The sequence below is a fragment of the Pan troglodytes genome, chromosome 23 (assembly GCF_028858775.2).
Source record: "Pan troglodytes isolate AG18354 chromosome 23, NHGRI_mPanTro3-v2.0_pri, whole genome shotgun sequence".
Classification (NCBI taxonomy): domain Eukaryota; kingdom Metazoa; phylum Chordata; class Mammalia; order Primates; family Hominidae; genus Pan; species Pan troglodytes.
In genome coordinates this window covers 46,044,224-46,063,643 of record NC_086016.1, presented here as the reverse complement: position 1 = coordinate 46,063,643, position 19,420 = coordinate 46,044,224, and the positions used below count along the sequence as shown (strand labels likewise).

Below are 19,420 nucleotides of genomic sequence, written 5' to 3'. Positions count from 1 at the left end.
CCAGGAGTTCGAGACCAGCTTGGGCAACATAGAGACCCAGCTTCTAAAAAAACAGAAAATAAATAAGATGAGGGAGAAGGTAATAAAATATAATCTTCCTGGACAGACTTCTCCTTCTGAGAACCCCCACCCAGAAGCTGCCCTCAGCACCACTATGGTACCACCACGTCCCCTGATTCATCTGGGGAAGACGAAGCAGATAGACAAAGGGTCCCCACAAAACCCCAAAACTAGTCAGTGAGCACTGGGGGCGCAGTGGGAGAAAGCCGAGGTTCCAGGGTCTCAGTGGGGCACATGGGGCAGGCTGGGCTGGCCCCACATAAGCTCTGAGGACCCCATCCAATGCCATTCAAAGTAAAACCCAAGAAATGACACTTTCCTTTCTTCACAAAAACCCTGTACATTTCCTCTTGGTTTCATACAATCAACCAAACCTGGGGATCAGTGGAAAGAACTTGCAAAGGCCCATCTAGCTCTGAGAACCCTCATCCTAGAACTATCCGGATTAATGTTCTGCTGCTGTTATTGCTGTTAGACAGGGTCTCACTCTGTCACCCAGGCTGAAGTGCATTAGTGCCATCACAGCTTGCTGTGGCCTCCACCTCCCGGGCTCAAGTGATCCTCCCACCTCAGCCTCCTGAGTAGCTGAGACTACAGGTGCATGCCATCATATCCAGCCAACTGTTTGTTTTTGTTTTTGTTTGTAGAGACAGGAGTCTCACTTTGTTGCCCAGGGTGGTCTCCAAATCCTGGGCTCAAGCGATCCTCCAGCCTCTGCCTCCCAAAGTGCTGGGATTATAGGTAGGAACCACGTATAATTACCTGGAGTAATGTCTTAAGGCCAACGACCTCTCCTAGGCCCACAGGTGAGAACTGCCCCTTCTTCAAGGTCACGTCCTTTGGCCTCCAAGGACGTGAAGCATCAGAACTTGAACACTGACCCCAGCCTCTGGGGAACTCGGCCAGGCCCTTCAACAAACGCGAGTCCACACACATTCCCTGCTCTGAGCTCCTTCCTGCTTTCCTAACATTGCCTCCACCTGGGCACGGCGCATGCCTGTGTTATTCGTCTCCACAAAACACGGGGAAAGGAAAAGGGATCCAAGGCCCCACGGCCACGCTTCCAAACAGCTGGGTTTCGGCGTGACTATAACCAGGTGATACGGCTGGCTGCACCGAGGGCTGGTGGTCTCGGCAGGAAGGAAGACTGGCTGACGTGGCCAGCATCACATATGCGATCCCCAGCATCTTAACAGGCAGGATTTTCCACTCCCCAGGCCCCAGCACCACCCCAACACCAGCCCTCTGCCCTTGCATGGCAGCATGGCAGGGCATGAGACGGGTGAGGGCGCCACTGACCACACAGAAACCGAGGAGGAAAGCGATCCCAGGCCTCCGGTATCAAAGGCCGTACCGCACCCCATCCACGGAACACCTGGCCCCGAGAATGGGAAGCCGGGGAGGCCTGGGAAGTGGCACGGAATGTGGCAACAGAGAGCACATCGGCTCGGCCAGAACTGGGAATCCGAGCTGGCCTGGTCATTGAGAGCTTCTCACATGCCCTGGAGGAAGTCACCTCCCAACTCATCTGTACCAGGAGCAGCTGCCTGATCCCAAGGGGCACAGACCATGCCCTCTGTGAGTGTGGACCCCCAGCACCGAGCAGGCCACGAGGAGTGAGTGAACTGGACAACCACACACACTCTGGGGATCACTGTGCCCCGGAAATCACTCCCCAACCCCACTAACCCCACACCCTGCCTGCCAGGCACCCTCTAAACCACAACGCTGAGGACGGAGACCACAGCACACACCGCAAGTGCTTGTAAAATAATAAGAAATATTGATATTGGGCCAGGCGCGGTGGCTCACGCCTGTAATCCCAGCACTTTGTGAGGCCAAGACAGGTGGATCACCTGAGGTCAGGAGTTTGAGACCAGCCTGGCCAACATAGTGAAACCCCGTCTCTAATAAAAATACAAAAATTAGCCCGGCATGATGGTGCACACCTGTAGTCCCAGCTACTCAGGAGGCTGAGGCAGGAGAATCACTTGAACCCAGGAGGCGGAGGTTGCAGTAAGCTAAGATCACGCCACTGCACTCCAGCCTGGGTGACAGACTGAGACTCCATCTCAAAAAAAAAAAAAAAAAAAAAAAGAAATATTCACATTGGTCTCTGCCACCAGTCCCTGGCACACAGATCCTAAGAACCTTGTAATTTCCAGGTGCCAGGACAATCTTTTGTTCTAATATTTAGTCTTTGACCCTGGTTCCTGACACAAAGTTCCTAATCCCTTGGAATTTCCAGGGAGATAAAAGGATGTTTTATTCTAATGAGGTGACTCTTGGTGGCTCCTGGGTGGGGGCTGAGCACCAGAAAGACCCAGACACAATTAGAAGCCTGGAGCTTTCAGCTCCACACCCCCCAACCCCACCCTCCAGAAAGGGGAGAGGGGCTGGAGATTGAACTAATAACCAGACATGCCTACATGATGAAGCCTCCGTAAAAATCCCTGAACTACAGGGTGCAGAGAGCTTCCGGGTGGGTAAACACATCCAGGTGCCAGGAGGGTGGCACACCCCAACTCCAGGGCAACAGAAGCTCCTGCACTGGGGGCCCTCCCAGGCCTCACCCTGTGTGCCTCCTCCTGTTCCGCTCACCTGCACCCTTTATCATCTCCTTTATAATAGACCAGGGAGCACAAATGCAGTGTTTCCCTGAGTTCTTTTTTTTTTTTTTCCAGACAGGGTTTTGCTCTTGTTGCTCAGGCTGGAGTGCAGTGGTGCGATCTCAGCTCACTGCAATCACCAACTCCCAGGTTCAAGCAATTCTCCTGCCTCAGTCTCCCGAGTAGCTGGGATTACAGTGCCCACCACCACGCCCAACCAATTTTTGTATTTTTAGTAGAGACGGGGTTTCACTATGTTGGCCCGGTTGGTCTCGAACTCCTGACCTCAAGCAATCCACCTGCCTTGGCCTCCCAAAGTGCTGGGGTTACAGGCGTGAGCCACCGTGCCCGGCCCATTTCCAGTTCTGAGTCCTAGCAAATTAATCAAAACCGAGGAAGCAGTCGTGGGGACCCTGATTTGGGGTGCAGTCTCGTGGGGCTGAGCCCTCACCTGTGGGGTCTGAGGCTCTCTCCAGGTCGATGGTGTCAGAATTGAACTGAACTGCAGGACACCCAGCTGGTGTCTGCTGGAGAACTGCCAGGTGCGGCAGGAAGCATCCCTGCACCTCTGGTGTCAGAAGTCTTACCCTGGGCAGTATGTGAGCAGAGGGAAGGAACAGTTTGCGAGTTCCTCCTACAGTGCTAAACAAATAATTGTCAAAGTACAATCAATCGCCTTGATTCATGGATTCTGTATGTGTAAATGTGTCTACTGGCTAAAATTTGTAAGCTCAGAATCAATACTCTTGGCCTACATTCATTCACAGACCTGCACACAGAAGCAAAGAATCTGACTGGGTGTGGTGGCTCACACCTGTAATCCCAGCACTTTGGGAGGCCAAAGCAGGTGGATCGCCTGAGGTCAGGAGTTCGAGACCAGCCTGACCAATCTGGTGAAACCCCATCTCTACTAAAGATACAAAAATTAGCTGGGTGTGGTAGTGCGCACCTATAGTCTCAGCTACTCGGGAGGCTGAGGCTGGAGAATTGCTTGAACCCAGGAGGTAGAGGTTGCAGTGAGCCGAGATTGCACCACTGCACTCCAGCCTGGGTGACGCAGTGAGACTCCACTCAAAAAAAAAAGAATCTGAGTTGCCGGATGTGTCCCCACCTGAGGTCAAACACGGGGCGCTCTGCCTTCTTGTCTGAGGTCTCACATCATAAACAAGTGTCCATTTCATGGTCTATTTAATGCCATGTTTTTCACATTTTTCTGCTATTTGTTGGTGACTTCACTGTTTTGTTTTGTTTTGTTTTGTTTTGTTTTGTTTTGTTTTTGAGATGAAGTCTTGCTCTGATGCCCAGGCTGGAGTACAGTGACGCGACTTCGGCTCACTGCAACCTCTGCCTCCTGGGTTCAAGCAATTCTCCAGCCTCAGCCTCCTGAATAGGTGGGATTACAGAAGCACACCACCATGCCCAGCTAATTTTTTTGTATTTTTAGTAGAGACTGGGCTTCCCCATGTTAGCTAGGCTGGTCTCGAACTCCTGACCTCAGGTGATCTGCCTGCCTCGGCCTCCCAAAGTGCTGGGATTACAGGCATGAGTCACCGTGCCCAGCCAACTTTGCTGTTTAAAATGGGTCCCCACGCGTGGCGAGGGGTACTCCTAGTGTTCCCAAGTGCAAGAAGGCTGAGGTATGCCTTGCAGAGAACGCACAGGTCAGAGAAGCTTCGTTCAGGCAGCACTTATACTGCTGTTGGCCGTGAGCTCAATGTTAATCAATCAACAATACATTTTAAATAACGTATCTTTAAAAAGAAACATATATAAGAAAAAGTTATGTATTGATCTGTTGCTGAAAATGTTGTGACCAGAGGCTCGCAGGAACTGAGCGCTGTACTGCCCTAGGAGTGATGGGTCAGTATTGGCTAACTCGGGGTTTGTGGCAACTTTATAGATCAAAACCACCATGAATAATGAGAACTGGCTGAGTTTAAGAAGGAATGAACTAAACCCAGCACCCCACTCCAGCCAACTGATTAGACCTCTTCCCATCCTGCTTGTTTTCCCTTCTTGAGCAACGTCAAACTATGAGACCTCTCCTTCGCCTGTGCCCAAAGAACCCGGGTGTATTCCACCTTTTGTCCAGATATTAATGCCTAATGTAGTTGGGTTACTAGATGACATTTACCCAGTTAAGTCCCATCAGGTATAACTCACCCTAAGCTCCGGTTGCCCCACTACCTGACCTGACACACCAGGATTTTTAGAACCTCAAAGCTCCCAGCTTCCACCATCTTTCCACCAGCAAGTTCTTCTGGCTCAATCTCCCTTTCTGCTGCTCAAACATTTAAAAGTTTCCTATTGAAAATGATTCCCTTGCCTCAGATCTTGGGACTAAAGATGGTCCTGTGACAATCAACCATGAAATTCTTTTCTTTTCTTTTTTTTAGAAAGAGTCTCTCTCTGTTGCCCAGGCTGGAGTGCAGTGGCAGAATCTCAGCTCACTGCAACCTCCACCTCCTGGGTTCAAGTGATTCTCCTGCCTCAGCCTCCCAAGTAGCTGGGATTACAGGTAGCTGCCACCACACCCAGCTAATTTTTTGTATTTTTAGTAGAGATGGCATTTTACCATGTTGGCCAGGCTGGTCTCAAACTCCTGACCTCAGATGATCCACCCGCCTTGGCCTTCCAAAGTGCTAGGATGACAGACATGAGCCCCCACGCCTGGTCTCAGCCATGAAATTCTAATACAAAAGGCCACCTTACATTTCAGAGTGCCCTTTCCACCTTCCCACAACATAGGAAAGAACATTTCTCCCGATAGCAAGCAGAGAAAGCATCGTGGTAGAGAAACTGCCACCTGGGTACCTCACATCCCCCTTCCATGATGCTGAGCAAACACGCCCCGCCAAAGATGACGAGTGCTGTTTAAAACCAAATGACAGCAGGCTTTGCAAGTGTTTAATAACACATCTTCTGTGCCTGTCAAACAAGCCAAGTGAGACTTTTTAAAGGAAAAGGTGTACGGCATCTTTCTTTATTAAGCCGAGACAATCAACACCACGTACGTGACACCTGAATGTACACCCAACATTCACATTTTGTGGCAACAGGCATCTCTTCTCCCCTGTGAATGAGCTTGGGATACCATACCGGCGCCTTCTACTTCCCGAGGCTGATGGAGAGTAGCATTTATGCAAAAGGAGTACATCAGAAAAACTGCTCCTTACCTTATGGCTGACAAATGGAACAGGATGAAATGACTCAGCAGAAGTCAACCTAAAAGGGCTTGTCAGTGCGCAAGCTGTGGGCACTGTGCAAACACAAGCCTCACGGTGTTTTATTAATCCAAAGAGAAGAACAAGTCCTTCTCCCCTTTCCCATCAACACCTAGAACAGTCTAATAACTAGCCACGGGGCTGGGCACGGAGGCTCATGCCTGTAATCCCAGCACTTTGGGAGGCTGAGGTGGGTGGATCACTCGATGCCAGGAGTTCGCGACCAGCCTGGCCAACATTGTGAAACCCCGTCTCTACTAAACATACAAAAATTAGCTGGGTGTGGTGGCGGATGTCTGTAATGCCCGCTCTTCAGGAGGCTGAGGCAGAAGAATCGCTTAAATGCGAGAGGCAGAGGTTGTACTGACCTGAGATCGTGCCACTGCACTCCAGCCTGGACAACACAGCAAGACTCCCTCTCAGAAAAAAAAAAAAAAAGCCACAGGGTGTGCAGAACTAAGAAGACACAATCAACTCTGCTTCTGTTTCCCCCCCCATCACACCCTCATCTATGAAAGTAATAACTAGAAGGGTGACTGAGTGACCATAACTAGTGGGTTTTAGTCACTAACTGAGCACCAGGTACTGTGGGTTGAATGGTGTCTCATCCAAAATCCATGTCCGATGGGCGCAGAGGCTCACGCCTGTAATCCCAGCACTTTGGGAGGCTGAGGCAGGTGGATTGCCTGAGCTCAGGGGTTCAAGACCACCCTGGGCAATAGAGTAAACCCCATTTTTACTAAAAATACAAAAATTAGCCAGGTGTGGTGGCAGGTGCCTGTAATCCCAGCTACTCAGGAGGCTGAGGCAGGAGAGTCGCTTGAACTCGGGAGGAGGAGGTTGCAGGGAGCCATTGCACTCCAGCCTGGGCTACAGAGTGAGACTCCATCTCAAAAAAAAAAAAAAAATCCACGTCCACCTGGAATTGGACAACTGGAGAATGCGCCTTATTTGGAAACAGGGTCTTTGCAGATGTAATCAAGTTCGGATGCGGTCATACTGGACTGCAGTGGGCCCAGCTGGTGTCCACGTGGGAGAGAGAAATTTGGATGCTGACATGCAGAGACAAGACCATAGGAAGACACAGAGGGGCATGAAGGGGGACACCTGTGACAATGGAGGCTGACTGGAGTGACATGGCCACAAATCAAGATATGCCAGGACTGCCCACCGTCCCCAGAAGCCAAGAGAGTCAGGAAGGATCCCTCCCTGGAGACTTTAGATGGAGCGAGGCCCTGCTGACACCTTGATCTTGGACTTCTGGCCTCCAGAGCTGGGAGAGAATAAACTTCTGCTCTGTAAGCCAGCCAGTGTGGGGTACTCTTTTATGTCAGGCCTAGGAAATTAATGCAGATTTTGTATTATCTCATTTATTATTTTCAAGAGCCCAGTTAGGCAGGTGCCTTCCTTTCCTCCACTGGACAGGGGAGGCAACCGAGGTTCAGGGAAGTTATGTCCCTTCCCAGGGTACACCCCAGACAGGAAAGCAGGCAGGAGGATGACGCCAGGTCTAGCGGCTCTCAGCCCCACCCCTCTCAAAGAGCCCAGGCTTCCAGCAAAGCTCATGCCACACTGGGAGGCTCCTGGTCCCTGCTTGAGCCGTCCAACGTCCCCTCAAGGCAAGCATGAACCCACAGGGCTTCCCAGGACCTAAGCTGTGGGACTGGGGCTCCAGCCCCCTCTCTCTCCTCTCCCTCCTCTTCCGCTCCCCTCCCCCACCAAGCGGGGGTCTGGTGCTAGACTGACTCCTCTCTCAGTCCCACAGGTGCCAAGTGCTGAGACTCCGGGCCCCCTGCACATCTGGCACGACGTAAACCGTGAACTGCAAGTGGGCCTCCTGCTGTATCCACTGGTCTCCTGAGCTGAGCTAAGGCAGGCCTCCCCCGAGACCCAGTCCACCCAGAGTGCGGATAAACTCAGGCTCCAAAACCACCCCTGCCAAGTCACAAGGGCCCCCCTTGGACAGCTCTCAGGACACAGCGTCCCAGCTCTCCTCGGGCCTCGCTCTTGGGTGAAATCCAGCATGAGCCTCTTCCCCCACTTTTGGATTTTTTGCGAGCACGGAGATTCTTTTTAGAAGCTTTATTGCTCTACAGTCACTTCATTAGTTCTAGAACCAAATAATCCCATTATATATGACTCGACTGGCTCATAAAATTATCATTCATTCTAACAAATATTTATTGAGCGTGCCACATGTGCTATGCTTGGTACATTACATTTAAAAAAAATAATTTACTTAGCTAATGATCACAAGTCCCCTAATTTAATTTACTCTTAAATGTGTCTAATTTTCCCACAAATGGAACGACACGCTTCTAAACTGAGCATTTTTGTCAGGTTGAGACACGCAGGACAAAAAAAAAAGAGAGAGAGAGAGAAAGAGAAACTTATCGGCAAGAAAGCCTTGGAACAAAAACGCCCCCAGCTCAGCCCCCAGCTCCACCCCCAGCTCAGCCCCCAGCTCAGCCCCCAGCTCGGTCCCAAGCCTCTAACCCCTGGGCACAGAGCAGGTGCCATTTCCAGACATTTTATACAGTCACCCTCACCACCTGAGAGCTATCATCATTACCTGATCGAGAAAACTGGGGCACAAAGGCCAGATGAGGTGGCTCACACTTAATCCCAGCACTTTGGGAAGCTGAGGCAGGAGGATCACTTGAGCCCAGGGGTTCGAGGCCACCCTGGGCAACATAGTGAAACCCCATCTCAACAAATAATTAAAAAATTAGCCAGGTGTGGTTGTGCACGCCTGTCGTCCCAGCTACTCAGGAGGCTGAGGTGGGAGGATTGCTTAAGCCCACAGGGTCGAGGCTATAGTGAGCCGTGACTGCACCACTGTACACCAGCCTGGGTGACAGAGGGAGACCCTGTCTCAAAAACAAAAACAAAACGAGACAAAATGAAAACAAAACAACAAAAACAACAAAAAATCTGTGGCACAGAGAGGTAGAGTAATTTGTCCGATCTGGTTCAGCAGGCAGGAAATGGCGCAGGCAGAATTCAAACCCGGGCAACCCTGCATCCGTATGTGTGCCCTTCACCCACCTGCTCCCTGCCTCTTAATTAAAACTCAGCAGGAAGAAATCCACATGCAACTCAGGCACAGAATCACCCCTCCCAGGTGACAAAGGGACGGTGCTCCTGGTGTGGGATCCCACACGGCCACACAGCAGAGGCAGCGGTGCCCCGAGTAAATGGGGCTGTGCCCCAAAGCTAGGCTACTGCGTAAACTCGAGTCATAGGACAGCACGCACGGTGGGGCTCCCGTCATATTGGGGTCAAAGTTGGGCAAAACTAAAGAAAGTGAGGGACAGAGATGCACACGTGTGCAAAACGCAAGGAAAGACAAGCAAGTGGGGCAGGGCCTGCTGACAAGCTGCCTGGACTGGGTGGGGAGTGGCCTGGTGCTTGGCTAACCATTATTCTGGGCGTGCCTGTGAAGGTGTTTCTAGATGAGGTTAGCATTCGAATCGGTAGACTGGGTACAACAGATGGCCCTCCCCAGTGCGGATAGGCCTCGGCCAATCCATTTGAGACCTGAATAGACCGAAAGGCAGGGTAAGGGGATTCACTCAGCTGGGACGTGGGTCTCCTCCCGCACTTGGGCTGACGCCATTGGCCCTCCTGGGTCTCTAGCTTGAAGATCCTGGGATTTCTCAGTCTCGTAACCACATGAGCCAATAACTTATAATCAATCTCTTCAAATATATATATATAGAGAGAGAGAGAGAGATGGATAGAGACAGACAGAGAGACAGGCTGGGCGCGGTGGCTCACGCCTGTAATCCCAGCACTTTGGGAGGCCGAGGCGGGCGGATCACGAGGTCAGGAGATCGAGATCATCCTGGCCAACATGGTGAAACCCCGTGTCTACTAAAAATACAAAAATTAGCTGGGTGTGGTGGCCAGTGCCTGTAATCTCAGCTACTGGGGAGGCTGAGGCAGGAGAACTGCTTGAACCAGGGAGTCAGAGGTTGCACTGAGCCGAGATCACACCATTCCAGCCTGGCGACAGAGTGAGACTCTGTCTCAAAAAAAAAAAAGAGACAGAGAGAGCTACATATCTCCCATTGGTTCTGTTTCTCCAGAGAACTCCAACTAATACAACATGCTAAACGCAACGTTCAAGGCGGCACTGGTCACCTCTGGTGGGGAGGGAGGTGCACAGGAGGTATGGGGCATATGGCTCGGGGAACAGGTAATGTTATTTCTTAAGCTGGATAGCAGGAACACGGGTACTTCTTTAATATTAGTCCGTAAACTATACATATGTACACTCTTGTATGTGTAATGTATTTCCCAGTAATTTTTTTTCATTCTTTCAATTGTAGTAAGGTACATTTAACATAAAATACATAAAATTTCTCACTTTAACCTTTTTTTTTTTTTTTTTTTTGAGATGGAGTTTCACTCTTGTCGCCCAGGCTGGAGTGCAATGGCGCAATCTCGGCTCACGGCAACCTCTGCCTCCTGGGTTCAAGTGATTCTCCTGCCTCAGCCTCCCGAGCAGCTGGGATTACAGGCGCCCACCACCACACCCGGCTAATTTTTGTAGTTTTACTAGAGAGGGAGTTTCACCATGTTGGCCAGGCTGGTCTCAAACTCCTGACCTCAGGTGACCTGCCCACCTCGACTTCCCAAAGTGCTGGGATTACAGGTGTGAGCCACCGCACCCGGCTACTTTAACCATTTTTAAGTGTACGGTTCAGTGGCACTAAGGACATTCACTGCTGTGCCACCATCGCTGTTATCCGCCAAACTCTTTTCTTCTTGCAAGGCAGAAACACTAACTCCCTGTCCCCTCCCTGCCCAGCCCCCAACCCCTGCCCCTGGCAACTGCCATTCCACTTCCTCTCTCTATGAGTTTAACTCTTCTAGCTGAGGAGCTCACGCTGTAATCTGAGCACTTTGGGAGGCCAAGGCGGGAGGATTGCTTGAGCCCAGGAGTTCGAGACCAGCCTGGGCAACATAGCAAGACCTTGTGTTTACAAAAGAATTTAAAAATTAGCCAAGCGTTGTAGTGCGCGGCTGTAGTGCCTGCTACTAGGGAGGCTGAGGTGGGAGGATCGCTTGAGCCCGAGAGGTGAGGTTGCAGTGAGCCAAGATTGCATCACTGTACTCCAGCCCTGTCTCAAAAATAATAATAATAATAATAATAATAAAAGATGTTGGGGCACTTTAGCCTTAGAAAACAGAATCTCTCTAACCTTCTGCCCTCCTTTCACCTGCCCAAGGCAGGACTCTCATCAGATTGTGAGTAATGAGACCCTCACTCCAGAGAGGGGCCCCCACACCTTGGAGGAAGGAAGGCTGCACAGATAGGTCTTGCAAGGCCTCCCCAGTCCATCTGTTAGTGTTAGATCACACCCTTGCTGTCCAATCCTATTTCTACATGGCTGTCAATCATGCATATCCAATGAGGCTCCATAAAAGGCCCAGGAAGGCAGGATTCAGGGAGCTTCCAGAGACTGGATGCTTGGTTTTTGCAAAGTGGCACGCCCAGAGAGGGCATGGAAGCTCTGCACCCCTTTCCCTACACCTCACCCTATGTATCTCCTCATCTGTATCCTTTGTAATATCCTTTATAATAAACCAGGAAATATAAGTAAATGTTTCCCCGAGTTCTGTGAGTCACCCTAGCAAATTAATTGAACCCAAAGATGGGGCTGTGGGAACCCTGACTTACAGCCGACTGTTCAGAGTCTTGGGAGACTGAGCCCTCACCCTGTGGGATCTGATGCCATCTCCAGGTAGGTGGAGTCAGAACTGAATTGAATTGAACTAGGGGACATCCAGCTGGTATCCGCCAGTTGGTGCAGGAAAAACCCACACACTTGGTCACTGGAGTCTGTTAACTGTTGTTGTGTTGCTGTGAGTCTGGGCTTTCCCAGGCATCCCCGCTACCTGTACGGTGCCCTAACACCCATTCAGGGCAGCGCTGTGAAAGCCACAGGGAGCAGCAGCCGAATCCTTTAAATGCCCATCACTGAGAACTTCTAGAAAATGTAACATCAGGCTGGGCGCGGTGGCTCATGCCTGTAATCCCAGCACTTTGGGAAGCCAAGGAGGGCGGATCATGAGGGCAGGAGTTCGAGACCATCCTGGCCAACATGGTGAAACCCTGTCTCTACTAAAAATACAAAAATTAGCTGGGCGAGGTGGTGTATGCCTCTAATCCCAGCTACTCGGGAGGCTGAGGAAGGGGAATTGCTTGAACCCAGGAGGCAGAGGTTGCAGTGAGCCGAGATCACATTAATGCACTCCAGCCTGGGAGGCAGAGCGAGACTCCATCTCAAAAAAAAAAAAAAAGATGTGTAACATCATACAAAGATGTGTGTGTGTTATTTAAATTGTTGGTTTAAACCATAGATTGGCAAACTGCAGCCAGTGAGCAAATCTGGCCCACCACCTGTCTTTTTGGGTGTTTTGTTTTGTTTTGTTTTGTTTTTTGAGATAGGGCTTTGCTCTGTCTCCCAGGCTGGGGTGCAGTGGCACAATCACAGTTCACTGTGGCCTCGACCTCCTGAGCTCAAGGGATCTTCCCACCTCAGCCTCCCAAGTAGCTGAGACTACAGGTGTGCACCACCACACCCAACTAATTTTTGTATTTGTTGTAGAGACAGGGTCTTGCTATGTTGCTCAGGCTGGTCTTGAACTCCTGGGCTCAAGCAATCCGCCTGCCTCAGCCTCCCAAAGTGCTGGGATTACAGGCATGAGCCACCACACCCAGCCCCCCACCTACTTTTGTAGCTTCAGGGGGACGCAGCCACGGCTATGCTTATGAACTGTCTATAGGGGCTTTCATGCTTCCAAGGCAGAGTTGATTCATTCCTACAGAGGCAGGATGGCTCACAGAGGCTGAAATATTCTTTGGATCTTTACAGAAAGAGATCACAATTGCTCAATGAAGAACATTCATAACACAATGTTTTGACATTTTCAAGGGGTGGGAAGTTAGCACTGGGGTGATATCAGGAACACAGGTAGGTTCGGCATTCCCAGAATCAGGTGAGGAGAGCAGGCCCGGGCCTTCTTTCTCCCGGTGCTGTCGAACCACAATTTATGCAGGTCCAGCCCTGCCTGCCTGTGTTTGGCATTCACACCGCCTCTCAGGGTGACGGACTCTCATGTTGCACTTCCAGCTTAATTCTTTTAACTTGATTTCCAACTGTGACCTTCAAGTTTCACTCACAACCCTTACTGGCAGGAGAACCGCCGAGGCAATTAGAAGATCAAAGGCCAGATGGTGACTGTATTCGCATCCTGTGGCCACCTTAACAAAGTACCTCAAACTGGCAGCTTAAAACAACAGACGTCGATTCTCTCCCAATTCTGGAGGCCAGAAGTCTGAGATCAAGGTGTCGGCAGGGCCGTGCTCTCACTGAGGGCTCCAGGCGAGGATCCGTCCTGGCCTCTTCCCAGTTTCTGGTGGTGGCCATCAGTCCTCGGTGCATCTTGGCTTGTGGCAGCATCTCTCCAATCTCTGTCCAGCCTCTGTGTCCCGTGTCTGTCTGTGTCCTGCCTCCTCTCCCCATAAAGGCCCCAGTCACATGGAATTAGGGGCCCACCCTACTTCAGACAGGCCTCGTCTTAAGCACATCTGCAAAGACCCTATTTCCCAATAAGGTGACAGTCCCAAGGGCTGGAGAGTAGGACCTGGACATACCTTTTAGGGGAACACAAACCCCTAACAGAGACCTTCACTCCATTTCCTCCCATGGTCCCTTCCTGCACTTCTGCACAATCCTCTCCCCTGATTGACACAAACCAAGCGCTTCCCGGCATTCGCCTCATTGGTTACACACAGCGCCGACAACAGGAAGGGCTCCTTCCAGCAAGAAAGGTTGGGGTGGTTATCTCCTTCCTTTTCCTGCTGTTGCTAAGCAGGCCACCAGCACAGCCTTGCCCACCCAACACTATCACCTGCTTGTCTCTCCACAGAGACATGGTCAGAGCTGGGACTGAAGGGCTTCACTGAGGCCAGCCAGGCGCCAGCCACAGAGTCACAGGCTATCTACAGTGGCAGTGTGGCCAGACGAACAGTCCCCACCTCATCATCAATCCCCCCAGCGCCTACAAACAGATGGGGTGACACAACAGCTCTGCAGGGCTCCCCTTCTCTCTTCACAAGAATTGTTGATATTTTTCAGTTGGGAATTTGCAGCTGCAGAGCACAAGTCTTTGACGGCATGGCACCTGTCAAATGAGACCTTTTCCACGAGCTGGCGGTAGGATTTTTATGGCTGCCTAACTACTCTGTCACGGGAGATCTCTGCTTCTGCCCCCATGGCTGTTACTCAGCACAGATGCTGCTCTTGAAGCCCGCAGCAGTGAGGGAGTCTCAGGCCTCCCGGGACTCTCTTAGGAGATGAGACAAGAGGAGCTAGGCGCCCAGTGCCTGAAAGGGGTGTCCCTGTGGCACAGGCAGAAATACACACCCGGCTCAGCCCCCGCCTCAGCTTCTGTGCTCACATCCCCACCCACTCTTCTCCTCCTTCAAGCTCCTGGTGACGGGCTGTGTGCCCTGACTTCATACCTGCACTTTCTCCCAGGTTATTGCATTTAATTCCTCAAATAAGACTGCAAGACAGGTGAGGGAGGTGTTGCCATCAGCACAGTGGTTCAGAGACAATGTGTCTAAGTTGAGCTCAAGGTCACTGAGCTAACAGGGGACAAGTGACCCCAGTCCTATCTCTCTGATATTGCTACCCCACCAGTCTGCAACACATAGAACCTTGAAGAGTGCAGGACTGGCCAGGCACAGTGGCTCACACCTGTAATCCCAGCACTTTAGGAGGCTGAGGTGGGAGGATCACCTGGGGTCAGGAGTTCGAGACCAGCCTGACCAACATGGAGAAACCCCATCTCTACTAAAAATACAAAATTAGCGTGGTGGCAGGCACCTGTAATCCCAGCTACTTGGGAAGCTGAGGCAGGAGAATCATTTGAACCCGGGAGGCGGAGGTTGCAGTGAGCTGAGATGGCGCTGTTGCACTCCAGCCTGGGCAACAAGAGCGAAACTCAGTCTCAAAAAAAAAAAAGGCCGAAAGGGGTCACCTGTAGGAATGTCTTGTTTACTAACAGTTTAAGAAGGAAAGAGGACTACAAACATACCTCAAATCTATGGTGTGGATTCTGTTTGCCAATCCTTGCTGTAGATAACCACTGGGAAACAGAGGAAGGCATTTACACCTTAAGACGGCCGCGTATCTGAAGAAGTGTAAAGGCAGTGGCAGCAGGACGGGAGAGCCGCCAACGAGACTCTGCCCTCCTGATTAGGAGCTGGGAGAGGAGGCCCGTTCATCTGAGGCAGGAAGAACTAAATACGGCTGGGGCAACCCTCCCTAGGCTGTACCACGAGAAGCCGGTGAGTGACAGCGAGTCCAGGTGCAGGCACATTTCCGCAGCCACATGCCCACAATATGGAAGTGTAGGTAAAACAGAAACCCCAAACTCAAGTAGGCATGGGGCTTATTCACAGTACAACATCGAGACAACTCCCCACCAGAGCCACACAGAGGCTGAGGCCGAGGCCGGGACGGCTTTGGCAATAAAACCTACTCACTCCACGTGCCAGATGGCTGAGCCCCCAAATGACCCGTTCCCGGGCAGAGGTCTCCTGCTTTAATAGGAAGAAAGCACCAATTTGAATTTGATTTCCAGCCAGTATCTCCAGGGCTATGGCAGCCCCTAGGGTTCCTTGCAACATGCTCAGAAACAGGGCTTCAAATTGGATCACTCCAGCAACAGGGGAAAATAAAAACCAATCAATGGGGCTGTGCTGGGAGTGGGGCCGCTTCCTCAGCAGGCCTTTTATCGCTGGAGGAATCTGATTGACCTCGAGCCGCAGCCTGCACGCAGTGCATCCTCTGCACACATTTTCACTCCGCAGATATTTTTATGCCCGTGAAAAAGAGTGGAGCAAATCCAAATTTAATCAGACAGGAGCTAAACTTGAGAAACGGACCTCAAATTTAATCAGACAGGAGCTAAACTTGAGAAACGGACGTCCGATTCTTGTCTAGGGTCTGAAGTGAGAAAGGGGGCTGGGAGGAGAAAGCGGGTCCCTAGCTTTGCTGATTGTCTACGCCAAGCACTATGGGTATTGTTCATTCTGACACCAGCACACACAGCAGCTCTCAGAACATTTCCACCCGGAGATGTCTTCAGTGAGAGGTACATTCAGCCAGAGACCTGGTTTCTCACCCCCTCTCAGGGCCTCAGTTTCCTCATCGTAAAATGAGACTCATTTTCATCTCATTTTGCAGGGGAAGTGGCACAGGACCGAGGGCACCAGCCCTGGAGCCAGAAAGCCTGGACCTGCAACCCGGATCCAAGGCCATGTGGCTGGGAGGACTCCACACTTCTGTTCCCTCCTTGGCAAAATGGAGTGAAATAGGCCAGGCGCAGTGGTTCACACCTGTAATCCCAGCATTTTAGGAGGCCAAAGTGGACAGATCACCTGAGATCAGTAGCTCGAGACTAGCCTGGCCAACATGATGAAATCCCACCTAAAGTACAAAAATTAGGCCAGGCACAGTGGCTCATGCCTGTAATCCCAGCACTTTGAGAGGCCGAGGCAGGCGGATCATGAGGTCAGGAGTTTGAGACCAGCCTGACCAACATGGTGAAACCCTGTCTCTACTAAAAATACAAAGATTAGCCAGGCATGGTGGCGGGCTCCTGTAATCCCAGCTACTTGGGAGGCTGAGGCAGGAGAATTGCTTGAAGCCTGGAGGCGGAGGTTACAGTGAGCTGAGATTGTGCCACTACACTCCAGCCTGAGTGACAGAGCAAGACTCCATCTCAAAAAATAAATAAATAAATAAATAAATAAAAATTAAATTAAAAAATATAAACATTATCCAGGCATGGTGGTGGGCACCTGTAATCCCAGCTACTGGGGAAGCTAGGACAGGAAAATTGCTGGAACCCAGGAGGTGGAGGTTGCAGTGAGCCGAGATCACGCCACTGCACTCCAGCCTGGGCGACCAGCAGGACTCCATCTCAAAAAAAAAATTCGACCAAAATTATTACCCTCAGTTCATGTGCCCCCAAAAGATATGTCCACATGGTCCTGAGTGCTCTCCACATAATTAATGCCAGGAATTATTTCAATTACAGAAATAACAAAGTTGAATGATTTGCTCAACGAGACAAGTGCTTTCAGTCTCATTCTGCACCAGGCTTTCAGGCCCCAGTGAAAAAGTATCAAGAAGATTTCAGTCTCGCCTCTCCTATGGGCCTTCCAGGAAGCTCAACTCCACATTCTGCACAGCTCTTCTGTGTCCGTGCATCTGTTCTGCCTGCCTGAACCCCCCATCCTCTCCAACTGCAAAGCTGCCCCATCCCGCCCACTGGTCCTGTGGGGAATGGCCAAGCACACCTCACTGATGGCTGGAGACAGGACGGAGCTGGGGGTTCCCACACCATCCAGCCCCACAATTGGTCTTCCCTGGGGCTGACTCAGGGGAGCCGGAGGGGAGGCACCGCCCACCCCCAAGATGCTGAAGGGATGTGAGGCCAGTCCCCTTTGTCCACCAATACACATACACAAGTAGATTACACCAACGTCAAATACCTGGGTCAAGGCTCCCTGAGATTACAGGCTCTTCTATGGGGAATTATGCCCCTCTTTCCCCAAAAAAAGATATGTTGGAGTTCTAACCCCTAGAAGCTTGTGGCTTCCATAACTGTGAGAGAATCCACTTCTGCTGGGTTTTTTATTTTTTATTTTTTTTAGATGGAGTCTGGCTCAGTTGCCCAAGCCGGAGTGCAATAGTACAATTTCAGCTCACTGCAAACTCCGCCTCCTGGGTTCAAGTGATTCTCCTGCCTCAGCCTCCCAAATAGCTGGGATTACAGGTTCATGCCACCATGCCCGGCTAATTTTGGTATTTTCAGTAGAGATGGGGTTTCGCCATGTTGACCAGGCTGGCCTCCAACTCCTGACCTCAAGTGATCTGCCTGCGTTGGCCTCCCAAAGAGCCACCCAGTGTTTGGTGCCTTGGTGCCACAGCCCTGGGAGATGAATACAGCGACCTAAGCCAATATGTGTTTTGCTTAAAATAATGCAGCTGTGTTTCTGTTTTCTTAGAAAAGAGCATGGCACCTCCTTCCTCTCCCTTTCTTGCTCCCTCTTCACCTTCCACTATGAGGAGAAGCCCCTGAGGCCTCCCCAGAACCAGATGCCAGTGCCACGTACAGCCTGCAGAAACAGGAGCCAAGTAAACCTCTTTTCTTTATGCATTAGCCAGCCTTAGTGTTCCTTTATAGCAACACGAAATAGACTAAGACGGGGCACAGGCTCCATGTGAAGCTCTGCTCCTCCATGGATAGGCCTGGTGGCTCCAGGACAAAACACCTCTCTTCACCTCTGCCGGTGGGGGAAGGAAGACAAACTGTAGCTACGGCCCCCGGGCCATCCCCACCCCCCCGCACACCGACCCAGGAGCCAGTTCTCAACTCTGCATGCACGCCCCCGCTTAATCCTCTAAACCATCTTGAGATTAGGCTGCTGCTCTCCCGGCACTGATAAGGACCTCAGCAGAGGCTCAAGTCAGCAGACTCTGGCCTCAGTCTCCAAGTTCCCATCTCCTGCCACCCCACACTGTGCTGAACGTTGAACACAGAGACACTGGTGGGAACACCCCAAGGTCTGGGATTCTGCCAGAACCTTTTGTGGAGTTATCACATCACTCCAGCCAACACTATGAAAGTAATAAGCACCTTTAATCAAGTGTGTCCAGGGACTGTGTGGGGAGATAACATGTCATCGAGGCCAGCCTGCCGAGGCTCAATGATTGTCAGCGGGCAGTGTTCTCTGTGCCAGACCCAGGCGTCTATCAAACATGCCAAGTAACCACAGGAGAGCCAACTGTAGGCCCCCTCAGGGGCCATGGGCTCTTTCCCACTCCTGCAGTCAGCTCCTACCTTGCAGGCCAAGCCCAGCAGAGGTGCATCCCCCACTGGTGGTCAGTGATATCCCATGATGAGGGTGAGGCGCCAGGTCCTCTGACATGGATGGCCAGCCTCAGGATGCATCTCCTAGCACCAAGGAGCAGCTCTGTTGTGCTAAGGTTCCTACTCCAGATCAGTACACTTCTGACTTCCTGCAAGAAAAGTGGCCAGAACTAGGCAAGTAGGTGACACAGACACCCTGCAGTACAAGACAAGGCTGCAGCTGGGCTCAGCGACCACTGGCAAGGACAACAATCCCACTGACAACAGCATCCGAAAGCATAAGCCACCCAGGGATAAATCTGCCTGGAGAGGCAAGAGACTCGTACCCTGAAAACCACACAACATTGCGAAGGGAAATTAAAGAAGACTTAAGGAAGTGGAAAGACATCCTATGTTCATGGACTGGCAGACTTCGTGTTGTTAAAGATTCTACCGAAAGCAATTCTCAAATTCAGTACAATTCCTCCCAAAATTCCAATGGTGGCTCGTTGCAGAAATAGAAAATCACACCCTAAAACTCATACGGAATCTCGAGGGATCCCAAATAGCCAACACAAGGTT

The 19,420-nt window shown here is 51.1% G+C and overlaps 1 protein-coding gene across 6 annotated transcripts in view; it reads right to left on the bottom strand.

The window, feature by feature from the left end:
* PARVB (parvin beta) overlaps positions 1 to 19,420 on the bottom strand; it is a 144,333-nt gene that overhangs the window by 103,188 nt on the left and 21,725 nt on the right. The window contains exon 1 of one of the 6 annotated variants that reach the window (XM_063808047.1): positions 15,011 to 15,029. The exons of the other annotated variants lie outside the window; for them this stretch is intronic. The gene's annotated coding sequence lies outside the window, so the exon portion shown is untranslated. Of the gene's footprint in view, positions 1 to 15,010; positions 15,030 to 19,420 lie in introns of those variants that run through there. 6 annotated transcript variants of the gene reach the window in all.